The sequence below is a fragment of the Pristiophorus japonicus genome, unplaced genomic scaffold (assembly GCF_044704955.1).
Source record: "Pristiophorus japonicus isolate sPriJap1 unplaced genomic scaffold, sPriJap1.hap1 HAP1_SCAFFOLD_99, whole genome shotgun sequence".
In the NCBI taxonomy this organism is placed as follows: domain Eukaryota; kingdom Metazoa; phylum Chordata; class Chondrichthyes; family Pristiophoridae; genus Pristiophorus; species Pristiophorus japonicus.
In genome coordinates, this window is record NW_027254919.1 from 1812501 (window position 1) to 1827500 (window position 15000).

General features: G+C 41.6%; 11 non-coding genes across 11 annotated transcripts; all 11 read right to left on the reverse strand.

The window, feature by feature from the left end:
• Nucleotides 1-176: 176 nt before the first annotated feature.
• trnaq-uug (transfer RNA glutamine (anticodon UUG)) lies at nucleotides 177-248 on the reverse strand. The gene has a single exon. It is a non-coding gene; the product is annotated as a tRNA-Gln (tRNA).
• A 1209-nt stretch (nucleotides 249-1457) lies between these two features.
• Nucleotides 1458-1529, reverse strand: trnaq-cug (transfer RNA glutamine (anticodon CUG)). The gene has a single exon. It is a non-coding gene; the product is annotated as a tRNA-Gln (tRNA).
• Nucleotides 1530-2111: 582 nt separating this feature from the next.
• On the reverse strand, nucleotides 2112-2183 carry trnaq-uug (transfer RNA glutamine (anticodon UUG)). The gene has a single exon. It is a non-coding gene; the product is annotated as a tRNA-Gln (tRNA).
• Nucleotides 2184-3392: 1209 nt separating this feature from the next.
• Nucleotides 3393-3464, reverse strand: trnaq-cug (transfer RNA glutamine (anticodon CUG)). Its single transcript has one exon. It is a non-coding gene; the product is annotated as a tRNA-Gln (tRNA).
• Nucleotides 3465-5978: 2514 nt separating this feature from the next.
• Nucleotides 5979-6050, reverse strand: trnaq-cug (transfer RNA glutamine (anticodon CUG)). The gene has a single exon. It is a non-coding gene; the product is annotated as a tRNA-Gln (tRNA).
• Nucleotides 6051-7271: 1221 nt separating this feature from the next.
• On the reverse strand, nucleotides 7272-7343 carry trnaq-cug (transfer RNA glutamine (anticodon CUG)). Its single transcript has one exon. It is a non-coding gene; the product is annotated as a tRNA-Gln (tRNA).
• A 1221-nt stretch (nucleotides 7344-8564) lies between these two features.
• Nucleotides 8565-8636, reverse strand: trnaq-cug (transfer RNA glutamine (anticodon CUG)). Its single transcript has one exon. It is a non-coding gene; the product is annotated as a tRNA-Gln (tRNA).
• Nucleotides 8637-9857: 1221 nt separating this feature from the next.
• Nucleotides 9858-9929, reverse strand: trnaq-cug (transfer RNA glutamine (anticodon CUG)). Its single transcript has one exon. It is a non-coding gene; the product is annotated as a tRNA-Gln (tRNA).
• Nucleotides 9930-11149: 1220 nt separating this feature from the next.
• trnaq-cug (transfer RNA glutamine (anticodon CUG)) lies at nucleotides 11150-11221 on the reverse strand. Its single transcript has one exon. It is a non-coding gene; the product is annotated as a tRNA-Gln (tRNA).
• A 1221-nt stretch (nucleotides 11222-12442) lies between these two features.
• Nucleotides 12443-12514, reverse strand: trnaq-cug (transfer RNA glutamine (anticodon CUG)). Its single transcript has one exon. It is a non-coding gene; the product is annotated as a tRNA-Gln (tRNA).
• A 1221-nt stretch (nucleotides 12515-13735) lies between these two features.
• trnaq-cug (transfer RNA glutamine (anticodon CUG)) lies at nucleotides 13736-13807 on the reverse strand. The gene has a single exon. It is a non-coding gene; the product is annotated as a tRNA-Gln (tRNA).
• Nucleotides 13808-15000: the final 1193 nt, after the last annotated feature.

Genomic DNA, 15000 nt, shown 5'->3' on the forward strand with positions numbered 1-15000 from the left:
TGAAACAGCAAACTAATTTCTGCTCTGCTGATTGGAACAGGTAACTGCCGGTTGAACACACGATTTGAAAACTCGACTTGCAGATCAAGCATCAATGACAAAGTCAACAAAACTGCCAAATAGCAGCCTTCTACATGCTTGGTCCAAATTTTCAGCAGTTGGGACAACAAACATTCAGGTTCCACCGAGATTTGAACTCGGATCGCTGGATTCAAAGTCCAGAGTGCTCACCATTACACCATGGAACCAACTATGGCAAAATATTTGAAAGCTTTCTCAAAATCTGCCAAATCAATTCCAACATTACACTTTGGATTGTCCTTTTTGCATTCACAGCATCAGTTTCACCTCTTTACGGTCTGTTAATTATCAATGCAGAGCAATTCACACAGATGCCGTTGAGGCAATGGATTCTCATAATATCTGTTTCTGTTTCACACTGTTCAGCACAGATTGTACTTCAGTCTTGGCAGGTAAAACGTGCGTTGGCATTGCAATGCATTCATGCAAAATGCTTGGCATGAAAAGAAAATGCAACGTTTTGTTGAGTGCAAACCATGTACTGCATGCATTTCAAAAGGCATTGCATTTATTCATCCTGAGGAATGCATATTGCACAGATAATCTCAGCACACATTATGCAGCATGAAACAGCAAACTAATTTTTCCTCTGCTGATTGGAACAGGGAACTGCCGGTTGAACACACGATTTGAAAACTCGACTTGCAGATCAAGCCATCAATGTCAAATGCAACAAAACTGCAAACCTGCAGTTTTTTACTTGTTTGACCTGAATTTCCAGCAGCTGGGACAACAAGCATTCAGGCTCCCCTGAGATTTGAACCAGGATTGCTAGAGTTTAGAGTCCAGAGTGCTCACCATTTCACCATGGAATCAACTACGGTCGCCCATATGAAACATTCCTCAAAATCTACAAAATCAACTCCAACATTACACTTTGGATTGATATTTTTGCATTCACAGTGTCAGTTTCACCTATTTACGGTCTGTTAATTATCGATGCAGAGCAATTCACACAGATGCCGTTGAGGCTATGGGTTCTCAAATAGCTGTTTCTGTTTCAAACTGTTCAGCACAGATTGTACTTCAGTCTTGCCAGGTAAAACGTGTGTTAGCATTGCAATGCATTCATGCAAAATGCTTGGCATGAAAAGAAAATGCAACGTTTTGTTGAGTGCAATCCATGCATTTCAAAAGGCATTGCGTTTATTCATGCTGCGGAGTGCATATTGCACAGATAATCTCAGCACACATTGTGCAGGCAAAGGCAGCATTCAACAGCAAACTAATTTCTAGTCTGCTGATTGGAACAGCTAACTGCCGGTTGAAAACTAGACTTGGAGATCAATCATCAATGACAAAGGCAACACAACTACCAAACAGCAGCCTTCTACATGCTTGGTGCAAATTTTCAGCAGCTGGGACAACAAACATTCAGGTTCCACCGAGATTTGAACTCGGATCGCTGGATTCAGAGTCCAGAGTGCTCACCATTACACCATGGAACCAACTATGCCAAAACATTTGAAAGCTTTCTCAAAATCTGCCAAATCAATTCCAACATTACACTTTGGATTGTCCTTTTTGCATTCACAGCGTCAGTTTCACCTCTTTACGCTCTGTTAATTATCGATGCAGAGCAATTCACACAGATGCCGTTGAGGCAATGGCTTCTCAAATAGCTGTTTCTGTTTCACACTGTTCATCACAGCTTGTACTTCAGTCTTGCCAGGTAAATGTGCGTTGGCATTGCAATGCATTCATGCAAAATGCTTGGCATGAAAAGAAAATGCAACTTTTTGTTGAGTGCAATCCATGCTCTGCGTGCATTTCAAAAGGCGTTGCTTTTATTCCTCTTGCGAAGTGCATATTGCACAGATAATCTCAGCACACATTGTGCAGGCAAAGGTAGCATGAAACAGCAAACTAATTTCTGCTCTGCTGATTGGAACAGGTAACTGCCGGTTGAACACACGATTTGAAAACTCGACTTGCAGATCAAGCATCAATGACAAAGTCAACAAAACTGCCAAATAGCAGCCTTCTACATGCTTGGTCCAAATTTTCAGCAGTTGGGACAACAAACATTCAGGTTCCACCGAGATTTGAACTCGGATCGCTGGATTCAAAGTCCAGAGTGCTCACCATTACACCATGGAACCAACTATGGCAAAATATTTGAAAGCTTTCTCAAAATCTGCCAAATCAATTCCAACATTACACTTTGGATTGTCCTTTTTGCATTCACAGCATCAGTTTCACCTCTTTACGGTCTGTTAATTATCAATGCAGAGCAATTCACACAGATGCCGTTGAGGCAATGGATTCTCATAATATCTGTTTCTGTTTCACACTGTTCAGCACAGATTGTACTTCAGTCTTGGCAGGTAAAACGTGCGTTGGCATTGCAATGCATTCATGCAAAATGCTTGGCATGAAAAGAAAATGCAACGTTTTGTTGAGTGCAAACCATGTACTGCATGCATTTCAAAAGGCATTGCATTTATTCATCCTGAGGAATGCATATTGCACAGATAATCTCAGCACACATTATGCAGCATGAAACAGCAAACTAATTTTTCCTCTGCTGATTGGAACAGGGAACTGCCGGTTGAACACACGATTTGAAAACTCGACTTGCAGATCAAGCCATCAATGTCAAATGCAACAAAACTGCAAACCTGCAGTTTTTTACTTGTTTGACCTGAATTTCCAGCAGCTGGGACAACAAGCATTCAGGCTCCCCTGAGATTTGAACCAGGATTGCTAGAGTTTAGAGTCCAGAGTGCTCACCATTTCACCATGGAATCAACTACGGTCGCCCATATGAAACATTCCTCAAAATCTACAAAATCAACTCCAACATTACACTTTGGATTGATATTTTTGCATTCACAGTGTCAGTTTCACCTATTTACGGTCTGTTAATTATCGATGCAGAGCAATTCACACAGATGCCGTTGAGGCTATGGGTTCTCAAATAGCTGTTTCTGTTTCAAACTGTTCAGCACAGATTGTACTTCAGTCTTGCCAGGTAAAACGTGTGTTAGCATTGCAATGCATTCATGCAAAATGCTTGGCATGAAAAGAAAATGCAACGTTTTGTTGAGTGCAATCCATGCATTTCAAAAGGCATTGCGTTTATTCATGCTGCGGAGTGCATATTGCACAGATAATCTCAGCACACATTGTGCAGGCAAAGGCAGCATTCAACAGCAAACTAATTTCTAGTCTGCTGATTGGAACAGCTAACTGCCGGTTGAAAACTAGACTTGGAGATCAATCATCAATGACAAAGGCAACACAACTACCAAACAGCAGCCTTCTACATGCTTGGTGCAAATTTTCAGCAGCTGGGACAACAAACATTCAGGTTCCACCGAGATTTGAACTCGGATCGCTGGATTCAGAGTCCAGAGTGCTCACCATTACACCATGGAACCAACTATGCCAAAACATTTGAAAGCTTTCTCAAAATCTGCCAAATCAATTCCAACATTACACTTTGGATTGTCCTTTTTGCATTCACAGCGTCAGTTTCACCGATTTACGGTCTGTTAATTATCGATGCAGAGCAATTCACACAGATGCCGTTGAGGCAATGGCTTCTCATAATATCTGTTTCTGTTTCACACTGTTCAGCACAGATTGTACTTCAGTCTTGCCAGGTAAAACGTGCGTTGGCATTGCAATGCATTCATGCATGATGCTTGGCATGAAAAGAAAATGCAACGTTTTGTTGAGTGCAAACCATGTACTGCATGCATTTCAAAAGGCGTTGCATTTATTCATCCTGAGGAATGCATATTGCACAGATAATCTCAGCACACATTATGCAGCATGAAACAGCAAACTAATTTTTCCTCTGCAGATTGGAACAGGGAACTGCCGGTTGAACACACGATTTGAAAACTCGACTTGCAGATCAAGCATCAATGTCAAAAGCAACAAATCTGCAAACCTGCAGTTTTTTACTTGTTTGACCTGAATTTCCAGCAGCTGGGACAACAAGCATTCAGGCTCCCCTGAGATTTGAACCAGGATTGCTAGAGTTTAGAGTCCAGAGTGCTCACCATTTCACCATGGAATCAACTACGGTCGCCCATTTGAAACATTCCTCAAAATCTACAAAATCAACTCCAACATTACACTTTGGATTGATATTTTTGCATTCACAGCGTCAGTTTCACCGATTTACGGTCTGTTAATTATTGATGCAGAGCAAATCACACAGATGCCGTTGAGGCTATGGGTTCTCAAATAGCTGTTTCTGTTTCAAACTGTTCAGCACAGATTGTACTTCAGTCTTGCCAGGTAAAATGTGTGTTAGCATTGCAATGCATTCATGCAAAATGCTTGGCATGAAAAGAAAATGCAACGTTTTGTTGAGTGCAATCCATGCATTTCAAAAGGCATTGCGTTTATTCATGCTGCGGAGTGCATATTGCACAGATAATCTCAGCACACATTGTGCAGGCAAAGGCAGCATAAAACAGCAAACTAATTTCTACTCTGCTGATTGGAACAGGTAACTGCCGGTTGAACACACGATTTGAAAACTCGACTTGCAGATCAAGCATCAATGATAAAGGCAACAAAACTGCCAAAGAGCAGCCTTCGACATGCTTGGTCCAAATTTTCAGCAGCTGGGACAACAAATATTCAGGTTTCACCGAGATCTGAACTCAGATCGCTGGATTCAGAGTCCAGAGTGCTCACCATTACACCATGGAACCAACTATGCCAAAACATTTGAAAGCTTTCTCAAAATCTGCCAAATCAATTCCAACATTACACTTTGGATTGTCCTTTTTCCATTCACAGCGTCAGTTTCACCGATTTACGGTCTGTTAATTATCGATGCAGAGCAATTCACACAGATGCCGTTGAGGCAATGGCTTCTCATAATATCTGTTTCTGTTTCACACTGTTCAGCACAGATTGTACTTCAGTCTTGCCAGGTAAAACGTGCGTTGGCATTGCAATGCATTCATGCATCATGCTTGGCATGAAAAGAAAATGCAACGTTTTGTTGAGTGCAAACCATGTACTGCATGCATTTCAAAAGGCGTTGCATTTATTCATCCTGAGGAATGCATATTGCACAGATAATCTCAGCACACATTATGCAGCATGAAACAGCAAACTAATTTTTCCTCTGCTGATTGGAACAGGGAACTGCCGGTTGAACACACGATTTGAAAACTCGACTTGCAGATCAAGCATCAATGTCAAAAGCAACAAATCTGCAAACCTGCAGTTTTTTACTTGTTTGACCTGAATTTCCAGCAGCTGGGACAACAAGCATTCAGGCTCCCCTGAGATTTGAACCAGGATTGCTAGAGTTTAGAGTCCAGAGTGCTCACCATTTCACCATGGAATCAACTACGGTCGCCCATTTGAAACATTCCTCAAAATCTACAAAATCAACTCCAACATTACACTTTGGATTGATATTTTTGCATTCACAGCGTCAGTTTCACCTATTTACGGTCTGTTAATTATCGATGCAGAGCAAATCACACAGATGCCGTTGAGGCTATGGGTTCTCAAATAGCTGTTTCTGTTTCAAACTGTTCAGCACAGATTGTAATTCAGTCTTGCCAGGTAAAAGGTGTGTTAGCATTGCAATGCATTCATGCAAAATGCTTGGCATGAAAATAAAATGCAACGTTTTGTTGAGTGCAATCCATGCATTTCAAAAGGCATTGCGTTTATTCATGCTGCGGAGTGCATATTGCACAGATAATCTCAGCACACATTGTGCAGGCAAAGGCAGCATAAAACAGCAAACTAATTTCTACTCTGCTGACTGGAACAGGTAACTGCCGGTTGAACACACGATTTGAAAACTCGACTTGCAGATCAAGCATCAATGACAAAGGCAACAAAACTGCCAAACAGCAGCCTTCTACATGCTTGGTCCAAATTTTCAGCAGCTGGGACAACAAACATTCAGGTTCCACCGAGATTTGAACTCGGATCGCTGGATTCAGAGTCCAGAGTGCTCACCATTACACCATGGAACCAACTATGCCAAAACATTTGAAAGCTTTCTCAAAATCTGCCAAATCAATTCCAACATTACACTTTGGATTGTCCTTTTTGCATTCACAGCGTCAGTTTCACCGATTTACGGTCTGTTAATTATCGATGCAGAGCAATTCACACAGATGCCGTTGAGGCAATGGCTTCTCATAATATCTGTTTCTGTTTCACACTGTTCAGCACAGATTGTACTTCAGTCTTGCCAGGTAAAACGTGCGTTGGCATTGCAATGCATTCATGCATGATGCTTGGCATGAAAAGAAAATGCAACGTTTTGTTGAGTGCAAACCATGTACTGCATGCATTTCAAAAGGCGTTGCATTTATTCATCCTGAGGAATGCATATTGCACAGATAATCTCAGCACACATTATGCAGCATGAAACAGCAAACTAATTTTTCCTCTGCTGATTGGAACAGGGAACTGCCGGTTGAACACACGATTTGAAAACTCGACTTGCAGATCAAGCATCAATGTCAAAGGCAACAAAACTGCAAACCTGCAGTTTTTTACTTGTTTGACCTGAATTTCCAGCAGCTGGGACAACAAGCATTCAGGCTCCCCTGAGATTTGAACCAGGATTGCTAGAGTTTAGAGTCCAGAGTGCTCACCATTTCACCATGGAATCAACTACGGTCGCCCATTTGAAACATTCCTCAAAATCTACAAAATCAACTCCAACATTACACTTTGGATTGATATTTTTGCATTCACAGCGTCAGTTTCACCTATTTACGGTCTGTTAATTATCGATGCAGAGCAAATCACACAGATGCCGTTGAGGCTATGGGTTCTCAAATAGCTGTTTCTGTTTCAAACTGTTCAGCACAGATTGTACTTCAGTCTTGCCAGGTAAAACGTGTGTTAGCATTGCAATGCATTCATGCAAAATGCTTGGCATGAAAAGAAAATGCAACGTTTTGTTGAGTGCAATCCATGCATTTCAAAAGGCATTGCGTTTATTCATGCTGCGGAGTGCATATTGCACAGATAATCTCAGCACACATTGTGCAGGCAAAGGCAGCATTGAACAACAAACTAATTTCTGCTCTGCTGATTGGAACAGCTCACTGCCGGTTGAACACACGATTTGAAAACTCGACTTGCAGATCAAGCATCAATGACAAAGGCAACAAAACTGCCAAACAGCAGCCTTCGACATGCTTGGTCCAAATTTTCAGCAGCTGGGACAACAAACATTCAGGTTCCACCGAGATTTGAACTCGGATCGCTGGATTCAGAGTCCAGAGTGCTCACCATTACACCATGGAACCAACTATGCCAAAACATTTGAAAGCTTTCTCAAAATCTGCCAAATCAATTCCAACATTACACTTTGGATTGTCCTTTTTCCATTCACAGCGTCAGTTTCACCGATTTACGGTCTGTTAATTATCGATGCAGAGCAATTCACACAGATGCCGTTGAGGCAATGGCTTCTCATAATATCTGTTTCTGTTTCACACTGTTCAGCACAGATTGTACTTCAGTCTTGCCAGGTAAAACGTGCGTTGGCATTGCAATGCATTCATGCATCATGCTTGGCATGAAAAGAAAATGCAACGTTTTGTTGAGTGCAAACCATGTACTGCATGCATTTCAAAAGGCGTTGCATTTATTCATCCTGAGGAATGCATATTGCACAGATAATCTCAGCACACATTATGCAGCATGAAACAGCAAACTAATTTTTCCTCTGCTGATTGGAACAGGGAACTGCCGGTTGAACACACGATTTGAAAACTCGACTTGCAGATCAAGCATCAATGTCAAAAGCAACAAATCTGCAAACCTGCAGTTTTTTACTTGTTTGACCTGAATTTCCAGCAGCTGGGACAACAAGCATTCAGGCTCCCCTGAGATTTGAACCAGGATTGCTAGAGTTTAGAGTCCAGAGTGCTCACCATTTCACCATGGAATCAACTACGGTCGCCCATTTGAAACATTCCTCAAAATCTACAAAATCAACTCCAACATTACACTTTGGATTGATATTTTTGCATTCACAGCGTCAGTTTCACCTATTTACGGTCTGTTAATTATCGATGCAGAGCAAATCACACAGATGCCGTTGAGGCTATGGGTTCTCAAATAGCTGTTTCTGTTTCAAACTGTTCAGCACAGATTGTAATTCAGTCTTGCCAGGTAAAACGTGTGTTAGCATTGCAATGCATTCATGCAAAATGCTTGGCATGAAAATAAAATGCAACGTTTTGTTGAGTGCAATCCATGCATTTCAAAAGGCATTGCGTTTATTCATGCTGCGGAGTGCATATTGCACAGATAATCTCAGCACACATTGTGCAGGCAAAGGCAGCATAAAACAGCAAACTAATTTCTACTCTGCTGACTGGAACAGGTAACTGCCGGTTGAACACACGATTTGAAAACTCGACTTGCAGATCAAGCATCAATGACAAAGGCAACAAAACTGCCAAACAGCAGCCTTCTACATGCTTGGTCCAAATTTTCAGCAGCCGGGACAACAAACATTCAGGTTCCACCGAGATTTGAACTCGGATCACTGGATTCAGAGTCCAGAGTGCTCACCATTACACCATGGAACCAACTATGCCAAAACATTTGAAAGCTTTCTCAAAATCTGCCAAATCAATTCCAACATTACACTTTGGATTGTCCTTTTTCCATTCACAGCGTCAGTTTCACCGATTTACGGTCTGTTAATTATCGATGCAGAGCAATTCACACAGATGCCGTTGAGGCAATGGCTTCTCATAATATCTGTTTCTGTTTCACACTGTTCAGCACAGATTGTACTTCAGTCTTGCCAGGTAAAACGTACGTTGGCATTGCAATGCATTCATGCATGATGCTTGGCATGAAAAGAAAATGCAACGTTTTGTTGAGTGCAAACCATGTACTGCATGCATTTCAAAAGGCGTTGCATTTATTCATCCTGAGGAATGCATATTGCATAGATAATCTCAGCACACATTATGCAGCATGAAACAGCAAACTAATTTTTCCTCTGCTGATTGGAACAGGGAACTGCCGGTTGAACACACGATTTGAAAACTCGACTTGCAGATCAAGCATCAATGTCAAAGGCAACAAAACTGCAAACCTGCAGTTTTTTACTTGTTTGACCTGAATTTCCAGCAGCTGGGACAACAAGCATTCAGGCTCCCCTGAGATTTGAACCAGGATTGCTAGAGTTTAGAGTCCAGAGTGCTCACCATTTCACCATGGAATCAACTACGGTCGCCCATTTGAAACATTCCTCAAAATCTACAAAATCAACTCCAACATTACACTTTGGATTGATATTTTTGCATTCACAGCGTCAGTTTCACCTATTTACGGTCTGTTAATTATCGATGCAGAGCAAATCACACAGATGCCGTTGAGGCTATGGGTTCTCAAATAGCTGTTTCTGTTTCAAACTGTTCAGCACAGATTGTACTTCAGTCTTGCCAGGTAAAACGTGTGTTAGCATTGCAATGCATTCATGCAAAATGCTTGGCATGAAAAGAAAATGCAACGTTTTGTTGAGTGCAATCCATGCATTTCAAAAGGCATTGCGTTTATTCATGCTGCGGTGTGCATATTGCACAGATAATCTCAGCACACATTGTGCAGGCAAAGGCAGCATTAAACAGCAAACTAATTTCTACTCTGCTGATTGGAACAGGTAACTGCCGGTTGAACACACGATTTGAAAACTCGACTTGCAGATCAAGCATCAATGACAAAGGCAACAAAACTGCCAAACAGCAGCCTTCTACATGCTTGGTCCAAATTTTCAGCAGCTGGGACAACAAACATTCAGGTTCCACCGAGATTTAAACTCGGATCGCTGGATTCAGAGTCCAGAGTGCTCACCATTACACCATGGAACCAACTATGCCAAAACATTTGAAAGCTTTCTCAAAATCTGCCAAATCAATTCCAAAATTACACTTTGGATTGTCCTTTTTGCATTCACAGCGTCAGTTTCACCGATTTACGGTCTGTTAATTATCGATGCAGAGCAATTCACACAGATGCCGTTGAGGCAATGGCTTCTCATAATATCTGTTTCTGTTTCACACTGTTCAGCACAGATTGTACTTCAGTCTTGCCAGGTAAAACGTGCGTTGGCATTGCAATGCATTCATGCATGATGCTTGGCATGAAAAGAAAATGCAACGTTTTGTTGAGTGCAAACCATGTACTGCATGCATTTCAAAAGGCGTTGCATTTATTCATCCTGAGGAATGCATATTGCACAGATAATCTCAGCACACATTATGCAGCATGAAACAGCAAACTAATTTTTCCTCTGCTGATTGGAACAGGGAACTGCCGGTTGAACACACGATTTGAAAACTCGACTTGCAGATCAAGCATCAATGTCATGGCAACAAAACTGCAAACCTGCAGTTTTTTACTTGTTTGACCTGAATTTCCAGCAGCTGGGACAACAAGCATTCAGGCTCCCCTGAGATTTGAACCAGGATTGCTAGAGTTTAGAGTCCAGAGTGCTCACCATTTCACCATGGAATCAACTACGGTCGCCCATTTGAAACATTCCTCAAAATCTACAAAATCAACTCCAACATTACACTTTGGATTGATATTTTTGCATTCACAGCGTCAGTTTCACCTATTTACGGTCTGTTAATTATCGATGCAGAGCAAATCACACAGATGCCGTTGAGGCTATGGGTTCTCAAATAGCTGTTTCTGTTTCAAACTGTTCAGCACAGATTGTACTTCAGTCTTGCCAGGTAAAACGTGTGTTAGCATTGCAATGCATTCATGCAAAATGCTTGGCATGAAAAGAAAATGCAACGTTTTGTTGAGTGCAATCCATGCATTTCAAAAGGCATTGCGTTTATTCATGCTGCGGAGTGCATATTGCACAGATAATCTCAGCACACATTGTGCAGGCAAAGGCAGCATTGAACAACAAACTAATTTCTGCTCTGCTGATTGGAACAGCTCACTGCCGGTTGAACACACGATTTGAAAACTCGACTTGCAGATCAAGCATCAATGACAAAGGCAACAAAACTGCCAAACAGCAGCCTTCGACATGCTTGGTCCAAATTTTCAGCAGCTGGGACAACAAACATTCAGGTTCCACCGAGATTTGAACTCGGATCGCTGGATTCAGAGTCCAGAGTGCTCACCATTACACCATGGAACCAACTATGCCAAAACATTTGAAAGCTTTCTCAAAATCTGCCAAATCAATTCCAACATTACACTTTGGATTGTCCTTTTTCCATTCACAGCGTCAGTTTCACCGATTTACGGTCTGTTAATTATCGATGCAGAGCAATTCACACAGATGCCGTTGAGGCAATGGCTTCTCATAATATCTGTTTCTGTTTCACACTGTTCAGCACAGATTGTACTTCAGTCTTGCCAGGTAAAACGTGCGTTGGCATTGCAATGCATTCATGCATCATGCTTGGCATGAAAAGAAAATGCAACGTTTTGTTGAGTGCAAACCATGTACTGCATGCATTTCAAAAGGCGTTGCATTTATTCATCCTGAGGAATGCATATTGCACAGATAATCTCAGCACACATTATGCAGCATGAAACAGCAAACTAATTTTTCCTCTGCTGATTGGAACAGGGAACTGCCGGTTGAACACACGATTTGAAAACTCGACTTGCAGATCAAGCATCAATGTCAAAAGCAACAAATCTGCAAACCTGCAGTTTTTTACTTGTTTGACCTGAATTTCCAGCAGCTGGGACAAAAAGCATTCAGGCTCCCCTGAGATTTGAACCAGGATTGCTAGAGTTTAGAGTCCAGAGTGCTCACCATTTCACCATGGAATCAACTACGGTCGCCCATTTGAAACATTCCTCAAAATCTACAAAATCAACTCCAACATTACACTTTGGATTGATATTTTTGCATTCACAGCGTCAGTTTCACCTATTTACGGTCTGTTAATTATCGATGCAGAGCAAATCACACAGATGCCGTTGAGGCTATGGGTTCTCAAATAGCTGTTTCTGTTTCAAACTGTTCAGCACAGATTGTAATTCAGTCTTGCCAGGTAAAACGTGTGTTAGCATTGCAATGCATTCATGCAAAATGCTTGGCATGAAAATAAAATGCAACGTTTTGTTGAGTGCAATCCATGCATTTCAAAAGGCATTGCGTTTATTCATGCTGCGGAGTGCATATTGCACAGATAATCTCAGCACACATTGTGCAGGCAAAGGCAGCATAAAACAGCAAACTAATTTCTACTCTGCTGACTGGAACAGGTAACTGCCGGTTGAACACACGATTTGAAAACTCGACTTGCAGATCAAGCATCAATGACAAAGGCAACAAAACTGCCAAACAGCAGCCTTCTACATGCTTGGTCCAAATTTTCAGCAGCCGGGACAACAAACATTCAGGTTCCACCGAGATTTGAACTCGGATCACTGGATTCAGAGTCCAGAGTGCTCACCATTACACCATGGAACCAACTATGCCAAAACATTTGAAAGCTTTCTCAAAATCTGCCAAATCAATTCCAACATTACACTTTGGATTGTCCTTTTTCCATTCACAGCGTCAGTTTCACCGATTTACGGTCTGTTAATTATCGATGCAGAGCAATTCACACAGATGCCGTTGAGGCAATGGCTTCTCATAATATCTGTTTCTGTTTCACACTGTTCAGCACAGATTGTACTTCAGTCTTGCCAGGTAAAACGTACGTTGGCATTGCAATGCATTCATGCATGATGCTTGGCATGAAAAGAAAATGCAACGTTTTGTTGAGTGCAAACCATGTACTGCATGCATTTCAAAAGGCGTTGCATTTATTCATCCTGAGGAATGCATATTGCATAGATAATCTCAGCACACATTATGCAGCATGAAACAGCAAACTAATTTTTCCTCTGCTGATTGGAACAGGGAACTGCCGGTTGAACACACGATTTGAAAACTCGACTTGCAGATCAAGCATCAATGTCAAAGGCAACAAAACTGCAAACCTGCAGTTTTTTACTTGTTTGACCTGAATTTCCAGCAGCTGGGACAACAAGCATTCAGGCTCCCCTGAGATTTGAACCAGGATTGCTAGAGTTTAGAGTCCAGAGTGCTCACCATTTCACCATGGAATCAACTACGGTCGCCCATTTGAAACATTCCTCAAAATCTACAAAATCAACTCCAACATTACACTTTGGATTGATATTTTTGCATTCACAGCGTCAGTTTCACCTATTTACGGTCTGTTAATTATCGATGCAGAGCAAATCACACAGATGCCGTTGAGGCTATGGGTTCTCAAATAGCTGTTTCTGTTTCAAACTGTTCAGCACAGATTGTACTTCAGTCTTGCCAGGTAAAACGTGTGTTAGCATTGCAATGCATTCATGCAAAATGCTTGGCATGAAAAGAAAATGCAACGTTTTGTTGAGTGCAATCCATGCATTTCAAAAGGCATTGCGTTTATTCATGCTGCGGTGTGCATATTGCACAGATAATCTCAGCACACATTGTGCAGGCAAAGGCAGCATTAAACAGCAAACTAATTTCTACTCTGCTGATTGGAACAGGTAACTGCCGGTTGAACACACGATTTGAAAACTCGACTTGCAGATCAAGCATCAATGACAAAGGCAACAAAACTGCCAAACAGCAGCCTTCTACATGCTTGGTCCAAATTTTCAGCAGCTGGGACAACAAACATTCAGGTTCCACCGAGATTTAAACTCGGATCGCTGGATTCAGAGTCCAGAGTGCTCACCATTACACCATGGAACCAACTATGCCAAAACATTTGAAAGCTTTCTCAAAATCTGCCAAATCAATTCCAAAATTACACTTTGGATTGTCCTTTTTGCATTCACAGCGTCAGTTTCACCGATTTACGGTCTGTTAATTATCGATGCAGAGCAATTCACACAGATGCCGTTGAGGCAATGGCTTCTCATAATATCTGTTTCTGTTTCACACTGTTCAGCACAGATTGTACTTCAGTCTTGCCAGGTAAAACGTGCGTTGGCATTGCAATGCATTCATGCATGATGCTTGGCATGAAAAGAAAATGCAACGTTTTGTTGAGTGCAAACCATGTACTGCATGCATTTCAAAAGGCGTTGCATTTATTCATCCTGAGGAATGCATATTGCACAGATAATCTCAGCACACATTATGCAGCATGAAACAGCAAACTAATTTTTCCTCTGCTGATTGGAACAGGGAACTGCCGGTTGAACACACGATTTGAAAACTCGACTTGCAGATCAAGCATCAATGTCATGGCAACAAAACTGCAAACCTGCAGTTTTTTACTTGTTTGACCTGAATTTCCAGCAGCTGGGACAACAAGCATTCAGGCTCCCCTGAGATTTGAACCAGGATTGCTAGAGTTTAGAGTCCAGAGTGCTCACCATTTCACCATGGAATCAACTACGGTCGCCCATTTGAAACATTCCTCAAAATCTACAAAATCAACTCCAACATTACACTTTGGATTGATATTTTTGCATTCACAGCGTCAGTTTCACCTATTTACGGTCTGTTAATTATCGATGCAGAGCAAATCACACAGATGCCGTTGAGGCTATGGGTTCTCAAATAGCTGTTTCTGTTTCAAACTGTTCAGCACAGATTGTACTTCAGTCTTGCCAGGTAAAACGTGTGTTAGCATTGCAATGCATTCATGCAAAATGCTTGGCATGAAAAGAAAATGCAACGTTTTGTTGAGTGCAATCCATGCATTTCAAAAGGCATTGCGTTTATTCATGCTGCGGAGTGCATATTGCACAGATAATCTCAGCACACATTGTGCAGGCAAAGGCAGCATTGAACAACAAACTAATTTCTGCTCTGCTGATTGGAACAGCTCACTGCCGGTTGAACACACGATTTGAAAACTCGACTTGCAGATCAAGCATCAATGACAAAGGCAACAAAACTGCCAAACAGCAGCCTTCGACATGCTTGGTCCAAAT